Source organism: Osmerus eperlanus, chromosome 1 (assembly GCF_963692335.1).
Source record: "Osmerus eperlanus chromosome 1, fOsmEpe2.1, whole genome shotgun sequence".
Taxonomy (NCBI): domain Eukaryota; kingdom Metazoa; phylum Chordata; class Actinopteri; order Osmeriformes; family Osmeridae; genus Osmerus; species Osmerus eperlanus.
The window spans coordinates 838,859-852,714 of record NC_085018.1 but is presented as its reverse complement, the minus strand read 5'-3'; the positions used below and the strand labels follow the sequence as shown (position 1 = coordinate 852,714).

Here is a 13,856-nt window from a genome sequence, read left to right as displayed (position 1 = left end):
AGGGACATTCTCCCCGAGGCAAGTAGGGTGAAGTGCCTTGCCCAAGGACACAATGTCATTTGTCTTGGCCAGGAATTGAACCGGCAACCTTCTGACTAATAGCCCGAGTCCCTAACCGCTCAGCCATGAGACTCCCAGAGATATCGGTTTTCTCCTGAGGGTGTCATTAACATTGATTTGTTGGCAGCACATATTCAATTTAAATAGATTAAAGATGATAAGCAAATTACTAAACTGCAAAAATATATACTGTATTGAGTGATAAAACATTTAACATGGTCAACACTTACACATTAAATTCTTTTTGCCTGCTCTTTCTCCTGGATTTTGAAGACTTTTAGGTGTTCCCTATTTGGAGATATAGCTGTCTGTTGCGGAGAAAAACTGTGCGCTTTGGCCATGGTGAGCAGCCAATAGCAGCGTTGTTGATCAAGGTTTCTACTATTGATAAATATCCCCTTTTAAACAAAACATATCCCAGAAAACTCAATCCAGCTATACTAATCACAAACAACAGGGATGTTTGAAGAACCTAATTAGCAATATCATCATTAGCACAATTATGTTATCTTGGATGTGTCTTTTGGTCTCAGTTGTAATAAGCGATGTACGAAGAACGGACCCCTGGGCCCAGTTTTTCAAAAGGTTCAATCCGGATAAAATTGATCCGGATTTAGTAATCCTTTTTTTTGCGATCCGTGATCTTGTAATCCATCTTACTTTTGAGCCAGTTTTTCAAAGCAACATCGGATTTGATCAATCTGATCCGGATAAGAACTTTTCAGGATCACCAAATCTGGATAATCAGTGCTCAAACAGGATAGGAAATCACAATGTAGAACTATAGATATGTAAAGAGCAACAAGTAGAATAGCTAGTGTGGGGTCAATATAAGTTTATTTTTATTTGAAATGAAAACACACACATTTAAAAAAAACTAAAAACAAGAAAAACCCCACCCCATCCTCTTCCAGCAGTCCGCTCATCTGAGACCTACAACACAAACACTGTACATTGAGGATATTTATAACAAGTTTCAAATATAGATGTATTGAATAAAAAAAAGACTTAATGTCAAATACTCCACAATAATTTCAGACTTCCTCATCTGATGTGGAGAGACCAGCTTGTCTGAGCGTAGCCTTTAGCAGGCGGATCTCAAGTCTGGCCTTGGTTTGCTGCAGTTTGGTCAGAGTCAGTTGTTCCTCTGCCAGACGAAGCTGTGCTTCTGCCCTTTCAGTCTCTTTTTGCAGAAGTGCCTTGTAATCATCAGCTTTGTTTGATGAAGGGCGCTTCAAGCCTTTCCTCTGAGATCCTGTGGCAACTACCACTGGCTCAACCAATGAAGATCCAGCTTCTTCCTCAGGAACAGAGCTGAGATCCAATATAAATACGCTCTCTGGATCAGCCTCAGGAGGAACTGGCAGATTCTCCTCCTCCTCAATCCAAGGCTCGCCATCCCCTACAACACCTTGAATACCATGGAGAGCTTGCGACTTCTCACCTCCAATGATGTCGAGGACCAGATCTGTGTAATCTCCCCTCTTAAATGGCTTGTTGCCTGTTTGTGGGTTTTTGGCTTCAGCATGGTCCTTTGTTGCCCTGGCCTTAAGATTCTTCCACCGCAATTTGATTTGGTCTGTGGTCCTCCTCTGGCCAGACCCTATGGCATTCACATTTTCTGTGATTAAAATCCAAACATCATTTTTCTTTTTGTTGGTATCCTTAGCAGAATTAAAACTTCCCACTATTGTTCCATAATGGCACCGAACACCCTCTAGTAGTGCATTGGTTTCAGCAGCAGTGAAGTTACAGCTTCTTGAGTCCATGGTTCCGTTGCTTTACTATAGTGAACATTGTTCATCAATTATAGGCCTTGGGTCCAATTGCCTCAATTGAACACAAGCCAAAACCAATCAGTTGTAATAGGTGTGTTTGAAAAGACCAACTACACAGCCATATAAATCAGCCTTTCTCAGAGGATTCACAGAGAGACAGTGAAATGGCAGGTGTTGTCCACCGCCACCACCACTTTGGCAGGAGAGGATACCGTCAAAGGGTGTATGTTGAACGTACCAAGCCACTGGAGCAATACACCACTGAGGAGCTGTATGTCCGGTTTTGCTTTGGGAAGGCTGATATAGAGTACTTTGTGAACCTTCTCAGGCCAAAACTTCAACACAGAACCCAAAGGAGTCACGGTCTGTCTGTGGAAGACCAGATCCTCATTGCTCTCCGATTTTATGCATGTGGGACTTTCTATCAAGTTGTTGGTGACTATATGGGAGTGGTGAAATCAGCTGGGTCAATATCACTAAACGGTGCCTTTGGTGTCCTCATCAGAATCACTCAATCAGCATGAAAATGTAGCAGACTAATGAAATTCTGAGGTATTATTATAAATGACCAAACATTTACGTACAATGATTAGCCTCTTGAAATGTGTTTCCTTCATTTTATAGTTTTTTTTTCATTGGATGTACGTGATTTTGGCATGTCCCACACACTGCTCTGCTAACTACAGTATGTGTAATAAGTGTTTAAATGAGACTAAATTCTAAAAAGAATTATATAGTTGTATTGTCCACAACAGGTTACTTGATAAAATTAGTCATTTTGATCATGTATATTCTATTTTCATAATCATATTGAACATTTTGCGTGTGTCCCTGAAATTGCTGTCCACCCTGTCATTATGGGGTAAATGCCCCTTTAAGAAACCAACTGATGTGCTCAGTGACATCACTACCATAATTTTGTCTTTCTTCAATCAAGGCTGAAACAGTGGCTTGTTGCAGAGTAAGTATTTACACTTATATTTCTTAATTGTCATCGTATTATGTGTGTAGTCGGATGTTGTCAAGCTTAACATGTCTACTCTGTCATAGTGAAATATCAATTAATATAAAAACTTTTAAGAAATTCAAAATATATTTGTGAAACAGTAAACTGTTACCTTGCTAACTGAATCATGTTGCTAACTGAAGGTCTACCATGTGCTCATTAAATGCTAACATTAGCCAAAAATTTCCACCCTGTCAGTGTCCACCCTGTCAGCAAGCCTTCCATGACAGGGTGGACATGGTTCGTGACAGGAAGGACATGCAAATAGTTTATGCCACATGCTGATAAATGTGGGTAATATCTGTTGTAATATGTATATTACAACACTTTAACAGCACATTAAAGTGTGTAGGGAACATTTTGAATTGTCTTTTAGAAAGAAATGAGCTCAGGAGCTGAGATAGCAAGGAGATATCGGGAACGTTGTGATGCTGACCCGGACAGAAGAAGAATTTACCTTGAGAAAGAGGGGGACAAATGGAATAGAGACAGAGAGACTGGAAAGAAGAAGGGTGTCAGTGAGCTCAGTGAGAGAGAGAAGCGGGCAAAAAGAAAGCAATGGAGAGAGGCCAAAAGTCAAGCGAGAGCCAGAAACAGGGCCAGTGCTTTGCTACTGTCAGAGACACCACCCAACTCCCCTGCAGCTCCTGAAAATCAGCCTCAGCCAGGGCCCTCCAGGTTAGATCATTGGAAGTTTAGCTGATGAGTTATTAGAAAGTTTAGATTTATTTGAAGGACATTTATCAACTGTTTATTTCCCCATAAAATAACATATTGATAACTAATTCGTTAAAATTCCTTACGAATATTTTGTGTTTCAGGCAACGGCGTCAAGGGGAAAGCATTCGAAGGAGTTCGAAGACGAAACTGAGAAAACAGATCGAAATATTGGAGGCACAGCTCGCGAAAGAGAAAACCAAAACCGAGAAATATAAGAAGAGGTTCCATAGGACCAAGAAAGAAAGTGCGTCCAAATCACCACGTTCAAAAGTCAATTCTTTGTTGGGACGTCAAAAAGTTAATTCACCCATCAAAAGAGCTCTTGTTTTTCATACATCCCTGATTTAAGACATTAGAAATAAATATAAAAATGCTAAAACAAACAGGGAGAAGCAGTTGATAGCAAACGTACTCAGTGGAAACATTCTAAAGAAATACAAGCTCCAAAAGCATGCCCAGACTGCTTTTGGCTACTCTAAGAAGAGAGCAAAGTATTCTGTGGATCTTTCCTATCGTGGGAGGAGGTGCGTCAGTCAAAATGAGATCAAGAAGAACGTCACATCGTTTTTTCTTCGAGATGATGTTAGTCGAATGACAACTGGCCGCAAACAGACGGTCACACGGCTGAATAAAAAGAATTTGTTTATCTCAGTGGATGACAGAGAAGATCACGAAGGATGAGAAGGTGTCAACAATTACAGTGAAAAGGGAGACGACAACAACGGAGCATGACCTTAACAAAGATTTCCAGGAGAGGCTTCTCCATTTTAGGCGCCATGTCTTCAACATTAAATGGCAGTTTAATGCCTACAGGGAGCTCAGGAGGAGCCTGAAGCACAACGAGTCCCTCTTGCATATAGATTTCAGCGAAAATTAAACATGCAAGTACGGCGAAGAAATACAATCTGTGCATTTTGGAGGCTCACACCAGCAGGCCAGTTTGCACACTGGAGTGCTCTACACCGCTGGTGAACAAGCGCCGCACGCCTTCTGCTCCATATCACCCTCCAGAAGACACGATCCTGTGGCCATCTGGGCCCACCTTGATCCAGTTCTGAAGGTAGTGAGAGAACGACACCCTCAAGTCAGCAAGCTTCATTTTTTCAGCGACGGTCCTGCAACGCAGTATCGACAGAAGGGAAATTTCTTCTACCTCTCAACGGAACCCTACAAGTATGGCTTCAAAGAAATAACGTGGAATTTCTTTGAGGCTAGTCATGGGAAGGGGGCACCAGACGGCGTGGGTGGGGCCCTCAAGAGGTCAGCAGACCGGATTGTGGCCCATGGAGGAGACATCCCTGATGCCCAGAGCTTGTATGACAAGCTAAAAAGCCTGGACACATCTGTAGAGCTGTTCTTCGTCCAAGAGAGGGATATTGAATCAAAGACTGAGGTAAAAGCTATAGGTCCCTGTCCCCCCTCTCCCATCCAGATTACAGACAAACTTTGTCAAATCTGATCCTTTCATGTCTTAAGTAAAGTGTATTAATGTTTGATTCCCCCCCCCCCCTACCCCACTATAGGTACCTGCAATAGCTGCCGTAAAAGGCACTATGAGAATCCAGTCTGACACCCGGCCAGATGAAATACAGAGACATTTCATGTCTGTGTAAAACGGAGGAAGGTGTTTTAGATTGCCCCTGCTTTAACCTTCAAGAGGTCACTCTAGCGGATGTTCCTGTTTCATCTGATGAGTCCCCAGCATGTGCAAAGACATATAACTCTAGGAGACCAGCAATGATTGAGGTAAAGCACATTGGAGAGTGGTGTGTTGTTAATTACGACAATGAAGCATACCCAGGTGTCATCATGGATGCAGAAGGGCACAGTGTGCAAGTTAAGTGTATGCACCGCAATGGCATTAACAAGTTCCATTGGCCAAGTCTCCGGGAGGATATCTGTTGGTACCATGACTGGCAGATACTTTGCCTAATACCAGAACCACAGACTCTGAACAAGCGCTCTGTACAGATTGAAGCGTCTGACTGGAAGTATGTGGAACAGCAACTGCAGAATTGAGCCATGTCTCTGCAGAAAGTGATCTCTCTGTAACATGCCATTTTCAATGTTTTAATGTTCAACCGTTCTCCACTTTTTTCTTCTTGTTCTACAGTTGAATATTTGACTTTCACTGTGCAAAATGATGTACAGAGTTTAACACTAGAAAGCATTAAACATTATTGGCTCAAATTAAGGAATCTTTATTCAGTGGCCGCATGCAGGTAGAGTGGATCAAAACCAGTCTGTCCAACTGTTTTTTTTACATCACGTATTGCATTTATGAGGCCAATTTAATGGCATTTCACAACATGTCCACCCTGTCATGTCATTGTCCACCCTGTCATTTTCATGTTTATAAATAAAATTAAAACCTTATGAATAAATAGGATATCTTGTCAGATACTGCATGATCCAAATATAGTATTATTTGATACATTTTTTAAGTTTTCATTACATTTTGGGCATGAAATCCACGCTGAATCCACCCTTCTGATGGGATCAGTTTAATCCAGATTTTTTGGATCAAAGTGATCCAAATCCTACAAAAAAGTTCTGAAAAACCCAAACTAAAGGTTTGATCCGGATCAAAACCAAGATTGGATTACGTGATCTAATCCGATTATGTAATCCGTTTTTTCTTTTGAAAAACCCATTTTCAAGATTTGATCCAATCCGTTATCCAAAATTGAAAAGTGAAATATTGTAATACAAACATATCAGGAATACAGACAAAAATCAACAGTCGCGGCTGCCAAGCTGGCAGAAAATAGCAGACGCTGTAAATGCGTAAGCTACATGACTTATTGATATATTGTGCCCCAGGCACAATATGTGACCATAATTACACGTGTGCATTCTATAACGTTAAACTTTTGTTGCTGTATTATTTTAGTTGCAACCCTGTCAGTGGCAAACGATCGTGGGAGCAAATACAAAATAAAAACCATAATTCAAAACGGTAAGTAGCAGTAGGCAATACTTGCACATATTTTAAGGCCAACAAGTACAAGGCTGAATTGCCTGAGTCAGTCCCTTTTGTAGGATATTGGTATAGCTACAAAGGGCCTAGAACAATGAAATTGCTTGCAGCCAACAGGAAGAAAAATTTGGCAAAGAAAACTGGGGGGGCCCTCCTCCACAGGACTTCACTCCTGCTGAGGAGCTGGCCCTCTCCAGCTATCAGGGTCACCTCATGATGGAAGGAGTGGAAGGGGACATTTCTTCAGATCCTGGTGGCAGCAGCTTGGAAACCCAAGCATATGTATGTTTCAAGTAATCTATGTGACCATGTTCATTAAACAATTATTTATGAATATTGTAGGAGTGAAATGTATTACTGTTCTCTGCAGTGACAGGAAATACAGTGGTGTTGCTGCCACCACCCACTGTCGTCCCACTGTGCCATACAAAGGTAACAGTGAAACTAATAGTCATACGCCAGTATGTATGCCATATGTGGTTGCTGAATTTACTTTCTCAAGTGGAGGTCCTAGATGATCAGGAAACTGTGTCTGCCTGCTCAGAGAGCATTTTGGGGGTACACTTTTGAGTTTTTTTACCACTTGCAACACAGATGGTGAGAGTGTGTGAACGTGTGGCTGTGATTGAAGTGTCTGTAATGACTTGCTAATGGTGGTGGTCTGAACATGAGACACAAATCCTTAAAGTGCTCATTTCAAATATGACTCAATTGATTAAATTGCTATGGTGTTAAACTCAGCAGGAAGAGGAACTTCTTCCTCCTCCTGAGCCTAGGGCCTCCACTTCAAGGCCAAGACAAAGACACGAGGTATAACCAATGAACCTTGAAACACAGTAGTCAAATGGACGCCTTCAACTTTCTCCAAGTGTGCCTTGCAAAGAGACAATGTTCTTTATTTGTTTCAGGTTGGAGCAGACAATGTGAGGGCCCTGTATAAAAGAACCCTGGAGCTCGATATAGAGTATAAGAGGCTCAATATAGAGTATAAGAGGCTCGATATAGAGTATAAGAGGCTCGATATAGAGTATAAGAGGCTTTTAATTAAAAAAACAAGGCTGGAGATAGAAAAACTGGAATATGAGAAGAGATAGTACATGACTGAATAAATGACACTAAACTTAGTTACACTGACATTATTTTTCTGTGTTCCTAGGGGAAGGGAGAACACATGAGAATATATTTGTTAAACTTTTTTCTACGTTTCGGTCTTTTTATACCTTTTTGTAGCTTTTTTGTTGTGCATTTTGAGTCTTTTGTGGGGGTTTTCCACCATTTCTTTCTTTCATGTCTTATTTATCCTTTTTGAAAAATGCTATAAAAGTGAATGAAACATCCAAATTCAATGAAAGTAGTGAAATGATCATTTATTTAACTTGTGAAGAGCATTGCATGGTACCATACACGTTGTTCTTTTTGGTTTGAAATGTTTTTGTTGAAGGAAACCCAAATATCTGATATGGAAATGATTAGAAAATGGGTCAAAGCAACCCAAGGACAACATAAGGGGTTAAGGGGAGACACCCCAGTAAATAGGGATAACATATCAACATGAAACCTCCCCAGTTGATAACTAATATTAGGTCAAATATTGTTTTCATTACTAGTTTCCTGTAAATGTATGTTTAGTTCTGTAATGTTTTCTTAGCCTACCTCAATTCTGACTTGTGTGCCGAGTCTGACACCTGGACTTCTGTGTGCGTGCTGCAGTGGCTATTTGGCAAGCTCAGAAGAGCGCGCTGACATTGAATTCTGCGTGCATCGGTTTGTGTTTTCGGTTAAACACTTTTACAAGCGTTGATTGGGATACTGCATTTATTTTTTCCGGGATTATCAATCTAAATGAATGCACTGACTAATAAAGTAAATTGTTAAAACTCTAAACTTTAGATTTTACTGGGCACAGCAGATTTATACTGGGGCACGTGCCCCAGTAAAAGGGGTCTAACGACGCCCATGTCATGAGGGAATGCGAAAGGTTTTGTCGGTCTCTAAATGTTCTGGCTCTTCTGAGCGCACCCCTCACTATCCGCGCACCAAGCTCCACAGGATATTCTATGAACGGTGACGCCATTATCCTCAAGAATGAGTTAGTGGGCGGGGCTTTTATACCGGTTGATCTCTGATCTCCAACTTAACCTGCTCCTGACCAGGTTAGGCGTCAAGCATGTGTTACCATTGCGATCTACCCCGGTAACAAGTGATCCACTGTCGTGATACAGAAAACCCTGGGTTGAACCTGAAGTTACCTCGCTAACGCCAAATCTTGATTCGTAGTACAGGCCCCAGGTCTCTGGTGGTGAAGGAAAATATGTGACTCAGTGTTTCTCAAAGGGATCCTTAAGATTTGTATTATTTGTCACATATGTAGGTTGGGGAAGATCTCGTAAGGCCGGAGACGCTTGGTGTTTGTCCCCGGCTTGGGAAACCCAATTCAATTCTGGTTAGATGTTCAGGGAGATAATTGACTCGTTAATATCTGACTCCAATTTTAGAAATGTGCACAAGTGCGTTACCTGTAACCTTGAGCGCTAAACAGTTAATGACATGAAACTCTGGCGTAGGTAAAAATCGTCTGCTTGATCAGAGCATCGACCCTAAAGTATGCGTGTTCACTAATCAGTCGTTTATCATTACTATAATATGGATTTAACCATAGTAGACCTAGTATGTAAACCAATCACTCAGAGGCTCCGGTAAATTCCTTCGGAGCGTGGAGATCCACCGTAAGTGACTCAGAGGCCTTAAGTTAAAACCTACTTCAAAAGTCTGTGTTTATAATAAGTATTAGGCGCAACAACCAGACTAGATCAAAGTTTTCACCGCCATAGCGTGATAGATACGTTTCAAGAAGAACAAGTAACTTCAAATGCACAATAATAGTTTATTATCTAAATAGTAAGATAATCAATACAATGATAATGAAATATCATCAAATACAAAACATACCTTCAGAGCAATGGTTAAAAAAGGTATTCACAATGAAGACTAGGCGCCTAACGCACCGGAGCTGTATCGTAAACAGAACTCAAAGTTAGTGGTAAAAACTTCTTCCTATATACACCCAAACCTGACTAAAATGGGGACACCGGCCATATGACAGAAAAGTTGTCTAACGCATACAAATTCAAATTGGATCATTAATCAAGGCTGCGGTAGACCAAGTGGTGCCCTTGCAAGACAAGGGAATATGTTAAACACATGTTGGTCTGCTGCAAGCACAAACTCTGTAAACCTTGTAAATGTACATGTTACATCAATACAATTATTTCTAGAATGTAATACATAAAATAAGAAACAAAATCATATCAAACATGACATTAAAAAAGCTGTTTAGAACAATAATTACAAGAACACCACTTTTAATGATAATTTCAGAGTCTTCCTCGGTCCACCTTCCTCTTCAACTGTTGAGACCACCTTTCCAGAGGTGTGTCATGAAGGTGTGATTGTCATTTTAGCATTCATGCATATCAACGACTGTCCCAGACGAGTGTCTGGGTGACCAGTGACAAAGGGGCTACCAAAACAGCCCTACACATACATGATTATACATGGTACAATATGCAGTGAATGTATTGTTGTACCTGCAACCACTTAAATGAATTAAATTATACTAAAAGAGACAGTATAAAGATAGAAATAGATAAATTACAAGAAACAAAATAGAATAAAATAGCACACAGCAGTATTTCAACGCTTTAAGTTGAGCAGACGGATGGCCTGAAGGAAGACTCCTCTTCATCCTCTCTGTGTTGGCTCTCAGGCAGCGGGACCTCCGGCCCTTAACCTGCATATTTTCTGATAGATGTCTTGCAGGTCAGAGAGGGTGGTTCTGATGGCCCGCTCGGCTGAACGGACCACTCTTTTCAGGGCTGAGAAATCCTGCTTGGTGCAGCTGCCCATCCAGGTAGTGATACTCCCACTCAAGATGTTCTCAATGGTGCAGTTGTAAAAGTTCCTGAGCACCTTGAAGGGGAGCTTCAAGTCTCTCAGCATCTGAGGTGGAAGAGACGCTGTCTGGCCTTCTTCACAGTTCTCTGGATGTGAAGTGACCAGGACAGGTTCTGTGTGATGGTCACACCGAGGTATTTAACCCTTGTGTTAACTATTGCGACAACTTCACCGCATACAAAAACAAAGTGAAGCATTTTCTTTGAACCGTTGGGCTGTCTCAGACCCCCCACATTGCAAAGGTTAAAAGAAAATTATTTTTATTTGTTTTTGTATTGGGTAAAATTGGGTAAACACAACGATGGTTCGTTATGAACCTTTGGGTCATGTGACCCGAAGGCAGCACAAGGGTTAAAACTGTCCACTCTCTCCACCTCAGACCCGTTGATCCATAGTGGGTGGATATCACCCTGCTGTTTCCTCCTGAAGTCCACAACCAGTTTTGTGGACTTCAGGAGGAGGTTATTCTCCCGGCACCAGCCCTCCAGTACCCCTTTTCCACCAACGCGTTTTGAGTGCTGGTTCGGAGCCGGTGCTTAATCTCCAACCAGTTCTTTCTCTTTCGACAGCCTGAGAACCGGCTCCGAACCACGGAAAGTGGTTCGCAAGTAGCACCACTTCGGAGCTGGGCTAGTGTGGGAACCAAGTAAGAACCGCTTGCGTCAGGGGCGGGGTTACAGTGACCAACAAGACGAACAGAATCCTTTGACCGCCATTGCTGTACGTTTTTACAATTCATATTTCAGCTAAATGGTACGTGTAAATCAAAATCTGAATTAAAATGTGACGAGAAGTGGGCAGTTGATGAAACGGCTCATTTGTAAATTTTCTCCAACTTTTCGATAACCTAGCATCGCAGTGCAGTGCAGACACTAGTTGCTGCATTTGATGCATAATCCTATCAAAATGAGTGAAATGACAAACACAAATGTTATGAGATATTGAGCCTATATTTAACACAAATGTAATACACAAGCACTATACAGCAAAAGTTTATAAAATGTTGCGCTGATAATGCCAGTGTTGTCATACTGCTGCGAGGCCAGGGTATTGCGCAATAGCCAAGAAAACACGCATCTCAACCTCGCGTTCTTAGGGTTCTTCGGATTGATAAACAGCCTTTAGACGGGCTCTGCTTTGTGTGTGGCGCTGCCGCGCTAGCGTTGCTGGGAAAGATGAGACGTATAAAGTAACGTAATGACGTGGCTCTGTGGTGGCTCTCTAGCCCGTGGAAAAGCAAACCGGTTCTTAGAAGGCTCGCAAATTGAACCAGCTCCGAACCGGCTCTAGCACCAGCTCCGAAGTAGCTCCCGGTTCACTTTGGTGAAAAGGGGGTACAGGTGAAGGACCTCCATCCTGTAGGCTTCTTTGATCCTGTCGGAGATCAACTCCACAACTGCTGTGTCATCGGCAAACTTGATGATGGTGTTGTTTTCAGATGTTGACACACAGTCATGGGTGTACAGCGAGTACAGCAGAGGGCTCAGCACACAGCTTTGAGGGGATTCGGTTTTGAGGGTGAGAGGACATTATGTGTGGGTGCCCACGCAAACAACTTGTTGACTGCCGGTTGGAAGCTGTGGACCCACCTACACAGGTAGGAGTTCAAACCAAGGTTGCACAGCTTAGTGACCAGCCTGGAGGGGACTATGGTGTTGAAAGCTGAGCTGTAATCAATAAACAGTACTCTCACATAGTTCCCCTTCCCAATGTCCACGTGGGAGAGTGTTTTGTGGAGCATGAAGGCTATTGCATCATCTGTAGATCTGTCTGGGCTGTATGCAAATTGGTGAGAGATAGGGAGGAGGTGATGAAAGTTTTGACCAGTTTCTCAAAACATTTCATCACCACAGATGTGAGGGCAATGGGACGGTAGTCATTCAGGTTACCGTGTCATGTTTTTTTGGGGACAGGGACCACGACAGACTTTTTAAAGTAGGTGGGAATCACAAATTGAGAGAGGGAGAGGTTGAATATTATTGTAAACACAGGAGCTAGCTGTGCATCGCAGACTTTAAGAACGCGCCCACTAATGCCATCGGGCCCTGCTGCCTTCCTAGTGTTTACATTTTTACTTTCTCACATCCTGTTCTGCCACATTGAGCGTCTCCTCTCTTCCGGCCGGGAGTGTACTTTCTTGTCGGCTATCCGATTCGAAGCGTGCAAAGAAGTTGTTTAATTCATCCACCAGATAAGCATCAGCCCTCACTGCGGGTGTGTGTGTCTCTCTGTAGTCTGTGATGGTGCGTAATCCCTGCCACAGTCCCCTGGAGCTGCTTCCTTGCATCTGTAACTCTTGGCGTAGCGGCGTTTTGCCTCTTTAATAGCACTACGGACCGTGTAGGAGGCTGCCCTGTATTCATTCATGTTTCCGGTTGCAAGTCCCTGTTGTAGGCAAAGGTGCGGGACCTCAGAGCGTCGCAGATAGTTCTATCCACCCATTTTCCCAATAAATCCCACAATCGCTTCCGTAAACTCGTGGATGTCTCTGCCCGAGCTGCTCAAAAACATGTCCCAGTTGACTGAATCCAGCTATACTAACCATAAACAACAGGGATGTTTGAAGAACCTAATTAGCCGGCAGCAGGAAAGAAGGATCCAGAGCGGACAGTGAGTCCAGCAGGGGGTGCGACTCGTGATCCAGCATAGATGTCAGTTTTGCCAGGACCCGTCTGTCGCCCACCTCCAGTCCAGAGGACCACCTAGGACTGGGTGGGGAGTCAGATGGCTGAGCGGTGAGGGAGTCGGGCTAGTAATCTGAAGGTTGCCAGTTCGATTCCCGGTCATGCCAACTGACGTTGTGTCCTTGGGCAAGGCACTTCACCCTACTTGCCTCGGGGGAATGTCCCTGTACTTACTGTAAATCGCTCTGGATAAGAGCGTCTGCTAAATGACTAAATGTAAATGTAGGACTGAGCTGGACTTCTTGATGACCTTGTCCAGCTTCTTCCTTACCCTCTCAGTGATGCTGCTGCTCCAGCAGACCACACCATACAGGATGGCTAATGCCATCACTGAGTCATAGAAAGTCCTTAGGGGTGCCCCCTGCACTCCAGAGGACCTCAGTCTCCTCAGGAGGTAGAGCCTGCTCTGACCTTTCCTCTACAGTGTGTCAGTGTGGTGAGTCCAGTCCAGCCCGTGGTCTTCCCCGTGTTGATGAGAAGGTGGTTTGGCCGACACCAGTCCACGAAGTCCTGCGAATCTTCTGTGTCGTTTTCATCGCTGATCAGGCCGACTATGGCAGAGTCGTCAGAGAACTTGAGCAGGACGCAGCCATCTGAGTTGTGTCTGAAGTCAGCAGTGTAGAGGGTGAAGAGGAAGGCCGCTAGCACCGTCCCCTGAGGGGCACCCACGCTAC

At 43.1% G+C, this 13,856-nt stretch overlaps 1 long non-coding RNA gene across 1 annotated transcript; it reads left to right on the top strand.

Annotated features, from left to right (window-relative positions):
- Nucleotides 1-7,040: 7,040 nt before the first annotated feature.
- On the top strand, nt 7,041-7,808 carry LOC134021270 (uncharacterized). The gene is made up of 3 exons (XR_009930491.1): nt 7,041-7,102; nt 7,286-7,508; nt 7,571-7,808. It is a non-coding gene; the product is annotated as an uncharacterized LOC134021270 (long non-coding RNA).
- The last annotated feature ends 6,048 nt before the right edge of the window (nt 7,809-13,856 follow it).